The 14,121-nt window shown below is 42.2% G+C and overlaps 1 protein-coding gene across 4 annotated transcripts in view; it reads left to right on the top strand.

The window, feature by feature from the left end:
- LOC125457561 (mediator of RNA polymerase II transcription subunit 12-like protein) overlaps window positions 1–14,121 on the top strand; it is a 568,603-nt gene that overhangs the window by 354,920 nt on the left and 199,562 nt on the right. The window lies entirely within an intron of this gene.

The raw sequence follows: 14,121 nt of genomic DNA, 5'->3' as shown, positions 1-14,121 counted from the left end.
AACTGGCCACGGGGGCCAAGGGAAATCTAGGCAAGAGCAAGGCCACGTTCTTTGGAAACTGAGCCGATCGACCCTTCGTTCCCTTCACCATCAGGATGGACGACCTGAAGGTGCTCGGAAAATGATTTGGAGGGTCTGGGGCATGTGCAAAATTGTGGGCAGAATGGATCACCAGGTGAGTTTGAAACCAGTCTTTTGGAAGCACCGGGCTGTAGCAGTCACTCGAGTCATCTTCCACTTCATCTGAAGATCTGAGACAGACAGTGTCCACAGGGACACTTCGTACTAAACTCTGGATAAGGCAGGGAAGAACATATCCAATATTCCCTTCATCCTGATGGCCTTCTTTGTGTTCAACTGCATTCAAGCTGTACGCAGACCGTTGTTATGCAAGCACCAAACATCACCACGTACTGTGGGTCTAACTGTCCCTGGCGTTGCGAAGGATGGGACTGTCCTCACTGCTGTGGAATTCTCCAAGTGGTTGGACTGTTCTGTATCACCTGTCCTTAGAGGAGAAATTCACAAAGAAAAACACCTTTGACCACAAGTCCGTCAGGAAGTGGTTGGTGGAGGGAAGGGTAGGGGCTTAACACTGTAACATGTCTCTTACTGGAATGTGCCTTTGCGAAGAAATCCTGAAGAAAGATGCAGTGGTTTTTGTCAAAGTTTATCCCAAGCAGCTCTGTGACATGGGAGTCTCCGCTCTATGGGTCTGTTCCCTGGGACACACAGAGACAACCATTGATTATGCTTGGAGTTCCATCAACTCGGTGAAAGGCACTCTTTTTGGTTTGCCTGAACAAGAAATACCCTGACGAAGTGTTAGAGGCTGGCATATTGTAAGGCCCAGGACTACATACTGTGGGACACTGTGAAGCTTGGGCCAGTGGGGAAAGACCCCCAACTGAGGCCTTCCTGAAGGAAAATGGGGTTTTGTTCAGTTGTCAATGCCGGCTGTGCCTTAAATATAATCTTGTACAATTCATTTGCTTGCTGGGTAGATTCAAATTCCAATTTTTTTTTTGTTTCTTCATATGTTAATGTACAGAACCCATGCGCTTCAATGACTTTGTATGTATGCAAAGATATTTTCATGAATAAAGTATATTTTTGAAATTTTTGACAAAATGGTATTTCCAGCATGTAATTCTACAGGCACTCACTTTAGAGTTAGTTTAGGAAAGTTTGGAAACTTCTTGTGCACAGTGAGGTGACAAAAGCATTGTGCTTGTACTCACCATTGATCTTTCTAGATTTCACTTTCACTGATTAGTGCAACATAGAGAAAAGGTGTCATGAGATAATGCTGTAGTGGCTATTTTCTGGAACCTTAAGCTAATCAGGTTATATTATCATAGCTGTAATAACAGATTATGCATTTTGGCTGGAGGATTAAGAGGAGCTGAATGCTATTTAACTGGAGAAAGGCTGCAGAAAGCTACAGATTTGGGAGTCCTTTTCTGAATCTCTAAAAGCTAGCTTTGGAGTACTGAGATAACAGGGATGTTGGCCTCTATTTCAAAGGGAATTGCCCATTAAAATAGGCAAATCTTGCTGAAGCTATACAAGGCATTAGTTAGACCACAGCTGGAATTTAGTGAAGAGTTTTATCCATTATCTGAGGAAAATATATGCTGAAATTGTAGGCAAACTAAAGAAGGTTCATTACTCTGAACTTGTGGATAGGGCGATCATCTTATGAGGAGAGTTTGAGTAGGTTGGACATGTACTCTTTGGAGTTTTTAAGAAAGAGAAATGACCTTATTGAAGCATACAGGAGTCTTTAAGGGATTTGACAGGATAAATGTGGAAAAGTTGTCCCCCTAATGGGAGGGTCTAGGACCAGATGGCATAATCTCAGTGTGAAGGATTAACCAATGAGGACAGAAATGAGGAAGACTTTCTTCTCTGAGGGTAGTGAATCTGTGAAATTCTTTACCACAGAGGGCTGGTATGGCTGGGCCTTTAATTATATTCAAGGCTGAGATAGACAGACAGATTTTTAAATAGTAAGGGGATTTGAGGATTATGGGGATAAGATGGAGATTGTTGAAAGTGGAGTTGAGGATTGTCAGATCAGTCAGGATCTCATTGAATGGTCTGCCTCTGCTCCCAAGTTTTATGGTCTTACTAATTTCCTGCTAAATGAACTTGATTTCACAGGTTGGTGCAACATTGAGGGCCGAAGGGCCTGTACTGTGCTGTAATGCTCTATGTTCTGTGTTCTAAATCTTGTACAGTTTGTTGATCACAGCAAGTGTCACTTCTTGTCTTAGTCGACATTCTGCAGCATTGACCTAAGCTAGAAGCAGATTGGTGATGTTATAAATGCAAACTTTTTAATCTCTTATATGGCATCCATTATCAGCTGAAGCCCTGAAGCCCTGCAGTGCTTAACAGAAATAGCTTTAAGTACTGAGTGGAGAGTAGGTGAATAATAAGAGACATGATGTTTGCTGTTATGGGGAAATTTAGAATCAAAGCTCAACATTTTAAAATAATGGGTTGCTGATGTATGATAGAGATAAGGAGATCTGCTTTATCATGAGAGGGCCATAAAAGTCTTTGGAACTGCCTTCCTGAAAAGGCTGTGACAGCAGAGTACTGGGATATTTTTCAGGCAGTGGTAGGTTCTTGATGAATGATGGGATGAAGGGTCATTGGAAGTAGGTAGTCATGTGGAGTAATCAGACCCATCACAATCTTATTGACTGATGGAGTAGGCTGTAAGGGTTGATTGGCCTACTCAGGCTCCAATTCACATATAATAGAAAGAATAGCCAAAGAGCCAAGTTTATAAGGCTTTTTTCCATTTTGAAGGAGTTGTATGATTTGACTTGAATCTTTCAATGGAAAAGCGAATGACTATGTGTCTGAACTGATGAACCAAAGGGTGGTACGTCATGTTCTGGACCCAAGATGGCGGTGGAGTAGAGCTCTTGACCTGAAGCTCCTCCGCTCTGTCCAATTTTTTTCTTCTTATTTCTCTTTTCATATTTTTCGTTCCTTTCCACTTTCCTCCCATTCTCCGACTGCATTGGAGGCAGCAGGTTCAGCCAGAGGCAGACTAGAGTTGAACCTCAATGGTGGACTCAGTGTGAATCCCAGCATGGACTCAAGTAACTCCCAGCCTCAGTGTAGCCCAATGTGGACTTGTCTGCTCTATCTGCTTTTTAAAACTTTTTCTCTGCTTTCGAAGGACTGTAATACTGAACTTTTAACTTTATTTCTTTATTTTTTTCATGTGTTCCTAAGATTTTGTACCTAGGCTCCTTTATCCTTGAGATGGTGCTGGAAATGGCATCTTTGTAAACTTTTCATTGTACTCCTGCATCCCTGTACTTAAATACACATGACAATAATAACATAATTCTAATTCGACCATTCAGAAGAGTGACAGTGCGTGCTGAGATGTGGAATCGATGAAGATGCTGGACCAAGGGTGGATTAAGGTGGTACTGGAATTTTAAGAAGACAGCAATTTTAATTCAGTGTGTAGAGAGACCGTAGATGTTGTCGAGGTCGGGGATTATGGTTATCCTGGATATTCTGAGGGTATTGTATGGACGTAGAAGCTGCATGCCATGTTGTAAAAGGCATAATATCAATTCATGTTCTAGTTTTGATCTATTTGCTCTGGTTTATTTACAGTCATGTGGATTTTGTTACAAAATACAGTGAAAATTGTTGTATAGTGTCACCACTCTCCAGTGTCATCTTCAAACGCAGTAAAATAAACTAAAGCATGGAATATAAAGGCAGAAAAGTTTTAAAAAGAAATGTGTTCAACTTTAGAATCCATAGGATCCCTACAGTGTGGAAACAGGCCCCCTGGCCCAAGAAGTCCACACCAACCCTCACAGCATCCAACCCACACCCATTCCCCCTGTAACCCACCTAACCTACACATCCCTGAACGCTGCAGTTTACATTTGTCATTGTTGAGTGCTCCGCCGTGGACTTGGTAGCCAGGCATGAGTCCTCTTTGCTGTGCCGCTGTTGCTGGAACTGAATTTTCCATTCTTTGGTGCATCGTGCCTCCACCAATGTCCTCACCATTGAGTCCTCGATGGAGCTCACCAATTCAGATGCCATCGATGCCACCCAGTATGACACAGTTTTGTACTGAAGCCTATCTGTCCCAAGATGTCCCAGCCAGTCGGTTTTTTTTTAAACAAGGTCATTACTATTATGGCAACAGATGTGTATATGACCACAATGTGGTGACAAACGTTAGTAGTGGTGCCTTCTGATGGCACTGAAACAGTGTTTCGATGACTCAAAGCAGGTACTTTAATGCAGTTTGTTGCAACATTGGTCCAATGCCGGCTTATATCCTCAAACATCTTTAACCTACTTCAGGCGTTGTTGATTATCCACTGGCAAATATGGAACAGGAGCTGGTTGTCAAAATCATGTTGTATCAGTGCCTCTTTATCGATGGATGCAAGCTGAAGTGGAATGTTTAACCTGGGAGATTACTCTATTCTTTACTCCCTGCTATACTTCTATCATTTGGCTGTTCAGGTGGTCTCCTTTTGAGTTAGTTTGGAAAAGATATCAAACTTCTTGTGCATACTGTGGTGACAAATATATGTGCCTACAGTCACCCTGAGCAATTTGCTCTGTTTTACTCCCTACTATATGTTCCTCTCCGCATAAAGCTCAAACAAATAGCTCAGAATACTGAATGTGCTGAAGTTGTGGATCTTTGATGTGAAGCTACTGCTGGAACTTAATATGAAGCATGTCTTGAGAGAATTGCAGATATTTACAAATGATGTTTTGCAAACTGCAATGACTGGTTGCAATCTCAGCAGAGGCTACATTCGGGCCAAGAAATCAAGTTCTTCATTGATGGTTTCCGACTAATAGATCCATTCTGATGCAACCACTATCAGCCCAACACTTCTGTGTTGTTTAAACTCCATTGAATCCCATCTTCCTTTATCTAACCCCATCAGAGTGAATTTCTTTCTCATGTGTTTACCCTCTTTCTCTTAAAATACATCTGTTATTTGCCTGTAACTCTGATGTTGTGTAGCAAGGATACAGAAGTACTGGTAGTGTTCTGCTGAATGGCCAGAGTTTGTGGAAGGAGCAGCTATGTTAATGATTCAGTTGTTGACCCCTTGTTATAAATAAAATATAGAATAACAACATGTGAAAAGGAAGAGAAGAAGGAAAAGGAAAACATTTGCGCAAAGCAAAACAAAGGCGCCATGCTTAAATGAATAATGTGGCAATTAAATGTCCGAACTGGCCTTAACATAAGACAAGACAAAGAATTATATTAAGAGAAGACAACAGAGACAGAAAAAGTATTTGTGAAACAGAAAGCTGACGTGGATTTAAAGATGCTGAATGACTTCCAGCACTCTCTTGACTCTACAAACGCAGCAGAGGTGGTTGAAAGTGAGAAATGATGACTGTAACCTCTAACTTTTAAAGGAGAAAATTAGGAGACAATATGAAAGGATGAATGTTGTGTCCTATTGTAAGGTGCATCATAAATGAACCAATGGTGCAAACTATTTAAAAAAAGTTAATTTAAGAATTGTTGTAAAGAAGTACTCAATGCAGTGGCACAATAATCCACCTAACATGGAAGAGGAATTATACAGGTTCTTATGCCAGTGGGTACAAACTGCCCATCCCTGTTGAGTCTTTCTCGATATGGGTCACCCCAATCCTCCAACAATGTATTCCACACAATTGACAGTCCTCCTTAAGATGTGATGTGAGTTAAAGTTGGAATTTTTATTTGTTTATAAGCTGCGGGCATCGCTCGCTGGGCCAGCATTTATTTCCCATCCCTGCTTGCTCTCGAAAAGGTGGTGGAGAGCTGCCGCCTTGAATCGCTGCAGTCCATTTGGTACAGATGGATGCACAATGCTGTGAGGGAGGGAGCTCCAGGATTTTGACCAAATGTTACTGAAGGGATGACAGTATATTTCCACATCAGGGTGGGGATGCAGAACTTTCTCAAGGTGGGGGGAGAAAAGCTGAAGAACTGTAGATGCTGGAAATCAGCAACCAAAACAAAAACAGAAAGACCGTTCTCAGGGTCACCGGACCTGAAGCAGTAACTCTGTTTTCTTTGCACAGATGCTGCCAGACCTGCAGAGTTTCTCCAGCAATTTGTGTTTTTGCTTCTCAATGATCAATCAGCCCATTCCTGTTTCACCCCACACCAATCCTCCCAAAATCTATGCCACATGATTAGCATCCCTATTTAAAAGATAGTAGAGTTTCCTATTGGAATTGAGCTTACTAACACTCAAATATACAGGAGATTCCAGATCATCAGAACTCGGTGTTTGTTCTTTTAAACAAAAAATGCCTTAAAAATTTCCTCAAAAAAGTTTCTCCACTCTTATTATTATCAAGAGTATTCAGAATTGTCAACTTCTCTATTAAATCTCCCTTTAACTGCCAGAACTCTAAAGGTAATAATCTCTATCCCCATGGTTTCTCCAAGTACATGTGTTCAGAAGAACTTTCTTGATTAGTGTGACTCCTTCCCAAGACACCATTCCTGGACCTAATGTTGGATAATAAAATGGATCAATTGGTGAATGCCGCTGAGCAGGAGCATTCTGCGATCAGCTGTATTATCATAAGGCTTCTATTAGTTACAGAGAATCAAGTCTAGGACTAATTTAAAATAAATTTCATTCCTCCAATTCGCTTCAAGTTGAGAAGAATCTGGTGCAGTTAAACTGGTGCCAAAGCCTGAAGGAGAGGAATGTATTAGGAAGTAGTCTGGTTTTAAAGAGAAAGTAGGTTGGGTATACAGTAGGTCCATTCCTACAAGGGAGAAAGAAAAGAGAACCATAGAAGAGTTCTCTGGAAGACTAAGAAGTTAAAGAGCAGGGATGAGGTAGAAAATCAGTCCAGATGACTGATGTAAATCAGAAACAAAAACAAAGACCCAAAAACCGATGATTGATGGAAACTTGAGCATTCAAAGGAAAACCAGGCTGAATACAGAACATGCTGACAAATGAAAAGGAAGTGAGAGACAGCTGCCACCCTATTCTTGCACACATTTGGGGAATTCAGAGCTGGCATTTCGGTAGATTGTGGGCTGCCTGAGTTCAAGCAGGACTGAATGTGATTCCTTTAGTGCTGACAAACAGCATGACTGAAAACCAAACATCTTTATACTGAAAGAGAGAACATTGCCTTCCTGTTTAGATCATAGAATCCCTACAGTGTAGTATAGCTTTGTTCATCAGATACTGGATGAGAGTTAAACAGATACAGAGGATGTATTGGCAGTACTTAAAATGGATAAGTTGTCCTGTCTGGATGGGATCATGTCCTAGGTTGCTGACGGAAACACACTAAGAATACTCATTGTAGAGGTGCTAGTAATAACATATCAGTTTTCCAGAGAGAGATCATAAGATGCAGGAGCAGAAGTTGGCGATCTGGTCCATTAAGTCTGACTGCCATTTTATGAGGTTGTGGCCGATCTGATAATTCTTAACTCCACTTTGCTGCCTTTCCTCAAAACCCTGGGTTCCTTACTGATTAAGAATGTGTGTAATTCAGCCAAGAAAATGTGTTAGTTATGAGAGTAAGTATTAAGGGACTGGAACATTGTGACCATTTTACAGCCTTGATTGAATAATAGGAGCAGGATATGCTTAGCATTCTGTCTAATGACATTGATTGGGAATATGTCAGAAACAAGGCCTGGCAATGCCACTTAAGGCTGGAATCCCTATTTCCACTTGAATTAGAAAATACCCACTCACCTCTGGTGGCAGGTGATGTGCTGCTGCTGCAGTATGTGGGAGATGGGTGCTTGTGTGATCCACAGTGACCACACTTGAGCAAGTGGATGGCTGCTCGAGGAACTTTGGCTCGGATTTAATGAGCTGCAGTCTGAGCTTTCAGAAACAGGGAAAGATACTATGCTTAAGGCGCCAGTCAGATACCTTAGATTAATTTGGGGTGGCACGGTAGCTCAGTGGTTAGCATTGCTGCCTCATAGCGCCAGGAACCTGCATTCAATTCCACCCTTGAACAACTGTCTGTGAGGAGTTTGCACATTCTCCCCGTGTCTGCATGAGTTTCCTCCCACAGCCCAAAGGTGTTCAGGCGAGGTGGATTGGCCATGATAAAATGCCTGTAGTGTTCAGGGAAATGTAGCTTAGCTGGGTTATCGGGGAATGGGTGTGGATGAGATGCTCTGAGAGTCAGTGTGGACTAGTTGGGCTGAAGGGCCTGCCTCCACACTGTAGTGATTCTATGAATTATGTAAAATTTAGTCCATGATCTAAAGACAGATGGAAGCTTTGTGACACTGCAAGCTAGACAGGTTTGGAGATCCAGAATTATTTATTATCTCCAGGTTCTTATTTCTGATGTGGATGAGGGCAAAGACTGCAGAGAGGATGACTAAATTGACCAAAGCACCAAGATACAGAATGGCATTGGAGTGAGGGCAGAAAAGAGAACTATGGTAGGAACAGTAGATAGCACAGCTAGCAAATAGACTGTACTCTCTGCTATAAAGACAGATATTCCCAGTGTTTGTGTTGCTACCTATTGTCAAGGTTCAGGAAATCTCTCCTCCTAGATTTCAATTCCAGATTTATTAATTGGTTTTAAATTCCACCAGTTACCATGGTGGGAACTGAACCCATGTCCCCAGAGCACTAGCCTGTGCCTCTGGATTACTGCTGCAGCGTAAGTGCCACCAAACCACATCTCCCCTTCAGAGTATCTCTTGCCATTGTAGAAACTGGAGGGGTCCGTGAAGGTCCACATCGCTCAAAGAATGCATAGGTAGGATTAGAAAACAAAGTGAATAATCTCAGGATTACTACTTGAGCTGTGGGTACATTGGAGTAGATTAGATAACATTAGAGAGGTAAATGCAAGGCTGAAGATCTGGTTTGGGCGAAATAGGTTCTAATTTATAGGCTGCTGATATCAGTACTGGATTTAAGTGAGTTGTACTGCTGGGACTGGCTTCATTTGAGCCATGCTGGGAACTGTGTCTGGGAAAAATATGTAACAACAGTTGTAGATTGGGCTTCAGACTGATTGTTTTGGGGGGAGTGGGAATGTTTAATAAATGAAAAAGAAATGAGAGTGCAGAAGTGCAGGGCGGTGAAGAAGGGAGCAATAAAGTCTAGCAGGAAGTGGGTGAAAATATACAGCGGAGACCCCAGCAGAAATTAGAAACAGATGGTAAAACATCAAAATTAAAAGCTCTTTGTCTGAATGCATGCAGTGAGTTAAAAAAAGGCTAAGTTCATGGTATAAAAATAGAAATAAATGAATATGACTTGGTAGTTGTTATGAAGATAGGGATGCTTGTGACCAGGAAGAGGGCCTCAATACTCAAGTGTGTTCAACTTCCCTGAAAAGTAGGTGAAAAGGGCAAGGAGTTGGGGTAATAGTGTTAATAAAGGAAGTTACTGGTGCAATGGTAATGATAAAGCTGCAACAGATTCTGATGTGGAATCAGTTTGGGAGAAATAAAGCATAGCAAAGAGATAGGAATCAATGTCTATTGGTCTGCAAAGAGTTGCCTCACCATTGGACAAATCAGGAAAATAATGGAGGAATGTAAGAAGGACACTAGATGTGTCAGGAGTGATTTTAATTTGTATAATGACTGGAGAAATCAGGTGGGCACGGCTAACAAGGAAAATGAGTTTCTAGAGTGCATCAAGAACTGTTTCTTTTCCCTATGTTGGAGAACCTGGGAATAAACTGAATTATACCTAGCAATATGTATTGAATTAGGATTAATGGGTGATCTCAGAGTTAAGGATCCTCTTGGACTTAGCACTCAACTTGGTAAATAAGGGCAATTCAGAGGTATGAAGAGTAATACAGTAAGGAGCGGTCAATAGATATGTCTTCATTTGAAGAGATATTTCATATTGCTCAGAAAAAGTTTATTCTGGTTATGCAGAAGGATTTTATGCAAAAGATTCGAGATCTGCAAAGGCAGGCAAGGAGAGTATCCAATCAAAACCAATATAAAAATGCAGTGAAAACTAAGGGCAGGCCAGATGATTCGGAGTTTCTTAGGATCCAACAGTGGAGATTAAAAGGGAGAAATTTAGTTATGAAAGTGAATTGGCAAGAAAGAACAAACAAGCTTTTATGGGTGCATACATGTATAAGAGAGAATAGCTGAAATGAGTGGAGGACAGTATAAATATTCCAATGATAGCAATGTAAGTTGTTAAAGGGAGGAAAGGTCTTGTAACAGTCTCCACAGGGGACAACATATTTAACAAACTGACAGGACTGTAGGCAAATATATCACTGGGTTCTGATCGCTTGCATCCAAGGGCTAAAGGAAGTGGCTGTAAAGATAGCGGAGACATTGGTTGAAATGTCCCATAAATACTTCACTGGCTGGTGTGACATCCGGGTTTAAGAACTGAGGGAGAAGGAAAGTTGGAAACTATAGGCCAGTTAGCCTGACATCTGTCATTGGGAAAATGCTAACACATGTTATTGAGGGAGAAATAGATCATTTAGAAGAAGTTATCATAGCCAGACCAAGTCAGCATGATTTTCTGCAAAGGAAATCATATTTGACAAATGTGCTAGAGATCTTTGAGGATATAAAAAGTAGAGTTGATAAACATGAACTGTTGATATCATGTATTTGATAAGTGGCCACATCAAAGGTTTTTGCACAAGATCAAAGCTCATGGTATTGGGGAGTAATAGAATTGTAGGATGCGTACAGTGTGGGAGCAGGCCATTTAGCCCATCGAGTCCACACCAAATCTCAAAGAGCATTGCACCCAGACCCACCCCATCCCCATTACCCTGCATTTCTCATGGTTAATCCACTTATCCTGCATATCCCTGGAGACCATGGGCAATTTAGCATGACCCATCCACCTAACCAGAACATCTTTGAACTGTAGGAGGAAGCCAGAGTACCTGGAGGAAACCCTCTCAGACATGAGGAAAATGTGCAAACTCCACACAGTCACCTGAGGGTGGAATTGAACCTGGGTCACTGGGGCTGTGAGGCAGCTGTGCTAACCACTGCACCTCACTGCCGCCCTGTAATGCATTAACGTGGATTGTGGATTGGTTAACGTGCAGGGAACTGGGGAGTAACAGGTCTTTTTCAGGTTGGATAGAAGTAGCATGTGAGAGATTCCCAATTAGAAGTCCTGGCACTTCCATTGTTTACTAATTAGGAGAATGACTTGGAGCAAGGGTAGAATGTAGTGTATCTAAATTTGTTAACAAAACAACAGTCGGTTAGAAGGGATGTTATGATGAGGACATAGGGAATCTGCATGGGCATGTTGATAAGTTGAGCGAGTGAATGAGCAAAAATATGGCAGTTAGAGTTTAACATATAGAAGTTTGAGATTACACAATTTGGTCGGAAGAATCCAAAGGCAGATGGTTATTTAAATGGAGAAAGATCCAAACATGCAGCATAGAGAGATCTGGGAATTGTTGTGAATTAAACATAGAATGTCAGCATTTGGGTGCAGCAAATAATTAAGATTTCAGGAGCAATTTTGGTCTTTATCGCTTGTGAATTGGAGTTTATAAAGAGGGAAATTTTGTTACAACAGACAGGGTGTTAGTGAGGCTGCAACTGGAGTTGTGTCTACAAATTTGGTTCACTTGTTTAAGATAGGATATGTTGGCATTGGAGGCAGTTCAAAAGTGATTCACTGTGCTAATCCCTGGCGTGAAAACATTAATTTGTAAAGAAAAGCTAAATAGGTTAGGCATTTATTCGTCCAGCATTTAGAAGCATGATCTTGTTGTAACAAAAGTTTCTGAGAAACTTAAAAGGATAGCTGTTGAGGTGATGTGGGAATGTTGAACAAGTTACTAGATGAGGGAACATTCTTTTAAAACTGATAACTGCTCACAGAGAAGACACCTCTTCAGATAGTGTCTGGAATTCTCCACCTTAGAGTTGTGGAGTCTCGGCCACTGAATATATTTAATATTGGAGAGCTGAGGGCAATGAGGAATTGGCACAGAAAAGGAATTGAGACCTGGGGCAGATCTGCCATGATCTCATAGAATAGTGGGACACGCCTGAGGGGCAGCGTGTCCTATTCCTGCTCTTATTTCTTCTGTTATGAATCTAGCAGCAGATGAGGCCTTGCTGAAGGCCATGCCCCTGTTTAGAGTGTGGCGTGTCATAGTCTGAAAATTAATGTCTAGCAGAAACTTTGAAAGCAACTGTGTTTGGATGAGTATGTGAAGTAAGTAAGTGAGGTGATAGGTTGGGAAGGGGGATTCAGGAAGGTGTTAATGAGGGGTGTTTAGGTTGGTGAGGGAGTATGATGCTACATTAGATGGGTGATTATTTAGGGTTGGCATCGGGTTGGAGCTGATGGTGAATAGAACATAGAACATAGAACATAGAACAGTACAGCACAGAACAGGCCCTTCAGCCCACAATGTTGTGCCGACCATTGATCCTCATGGATGCACCCTCAAATTTCTGTGACCATATGCATGTCCAGCAGTCTCTTAAATGACCCCAATGACCTTGCTTCCACAACTGCTGCTGGCAACGCATTCCATGCTCTCACAACTCTCTGCGTAAAGAACCTGCCTCTGACATCCCCTCTATACTTTCCACCAACCAGCTTAAAACTATGACCCCTCGTGCTAGCCATTTCTGCCCTGGGAAATAGTCTCTGGCTATCGACTCTATCTATGCCTCTCATTATCTTGTATACCTCAATTAGGTCCCCTCTCCTCCTCCTTTTCTCCAATGAAAAGAGACCGAGCTCAGTCAACCTCTCTTCATAAGATAAGCCCTCCAGTCCAGGCAGCATCCTGGTAAACCTCCTCTGAACCCTCTCCAAAGCATCCACATCTTTCCTATAATAGGGCGCCCAGAACTGGACGCAGTATTCCAAGTGCGGTCTAACCAAAGTTTTATAGAGCTGCAACAAGATCTCACGACTCTTAAACTCAATCCCCCTGTTAATGAAAGCCAAAACACCATATGCTTTCTTAACAACCCTGTCCACTTGGGTGGCCATTTTAAGGGATCTATGTATCTGCACACCAAGATCCCTCTGTTCCTCCACGCTGCCAAGAATCCTATCCTTAATCCTGTACTCAGCTTTCAAATTCGACCTTCCAAAATGCATCACCTCGCATTTATCCAGGTTGAACTCCATCTGCCACCTCTCAGCCCATCTCTGCATCCTGTCAATGTCCCGCTGCAGCCTACAACAGCCCTCTACACTGTCAACGACACCTCCGACCTTTGTGTCGTCTGCAAACTTGCTGACCCATCCTTCAATTCCCTCGTCCCAGTCATTAATAAAAATTACAAACAGTAGAGGCCCAAGGACAGAGCCCTGTGGAACCCCACTCACCACTGACTTCCAGGCAGAATATTTTCCTTCTACTACCACTCGCTGTCATCTGTTGGCCAGCCAATTCTGTATCCAAGCAGCTAAGTTCCCCTGTATCCCATTCCTCCTGACCTTCTGAATGAGCCTACCATGGGGAACCTTATCAAATGCCTTACTGAAGTCCATATACACCACATCCACAGCTTGACCCTCATCAACCTTACTAGTCACATCCTCAAAAAACTCGATAAGGTTTGTAAGGCATGACCTACCCCTCACAAAGCCGTGTTGACTGTATTTGATCAAGCCATGCTCTTCCAGATGGTCATAAATCTTATCCCTCAGAATCCTTTCTAACACCTTGCAGACGACAGACGTGAGACTTACCGGTCTATAATTGCCGGGGATTTCCCTATTTCCTTTCTTGAAGAGAGGAATTACATTTGCCTCTCTCCAGTCCTCAGGTACGACTCCAGTGGAGAGCGAGGATGCAAAGATCTTCGCAAGTGGCGAAGCAATTGCATTTCTCGCTTCCAAAGCAGCCGAGGACAAATCTGATCCGGGCCTGGCGACTTGTCAATCTTAATGTTTGACAAAATTTTCAGTACATCAGCTTCCTCTATCTCTAGGAAGGGTTTCGGGGGATATTGGCCAAGTGCAGACAGATGGGGCTAGTTTAGTTTGAGAATGTGGTCAGTGTGGACTGGTTGGATGGAAGGGTCTGTTTCCATGCTTTATGACTTTACGACACTGTTGTGTTAAATTC

This window comes from Stegostoma tigrinum, chromosome 14 (assembly GCF_030684315.1).
Source record: "Stegostoma tigrinum isolate sSteTig4 chromosome 14, sSteTig4.hap1, whole genome shotgun sequence".
In the NCBI taxonomy this organism is placed as follows: Eukaryota; Metazoa; Chordata; class Chondrichthyes; order Orectolobiformes; family Stegostomatidae; genus Stegostoma; species Stegostoma tigrinum.
The sequence above is the reverse complement of the archived record's forward strand: the minus strand, read 5'-3'. Positions and strand labels throughout refer to the sequence as shown.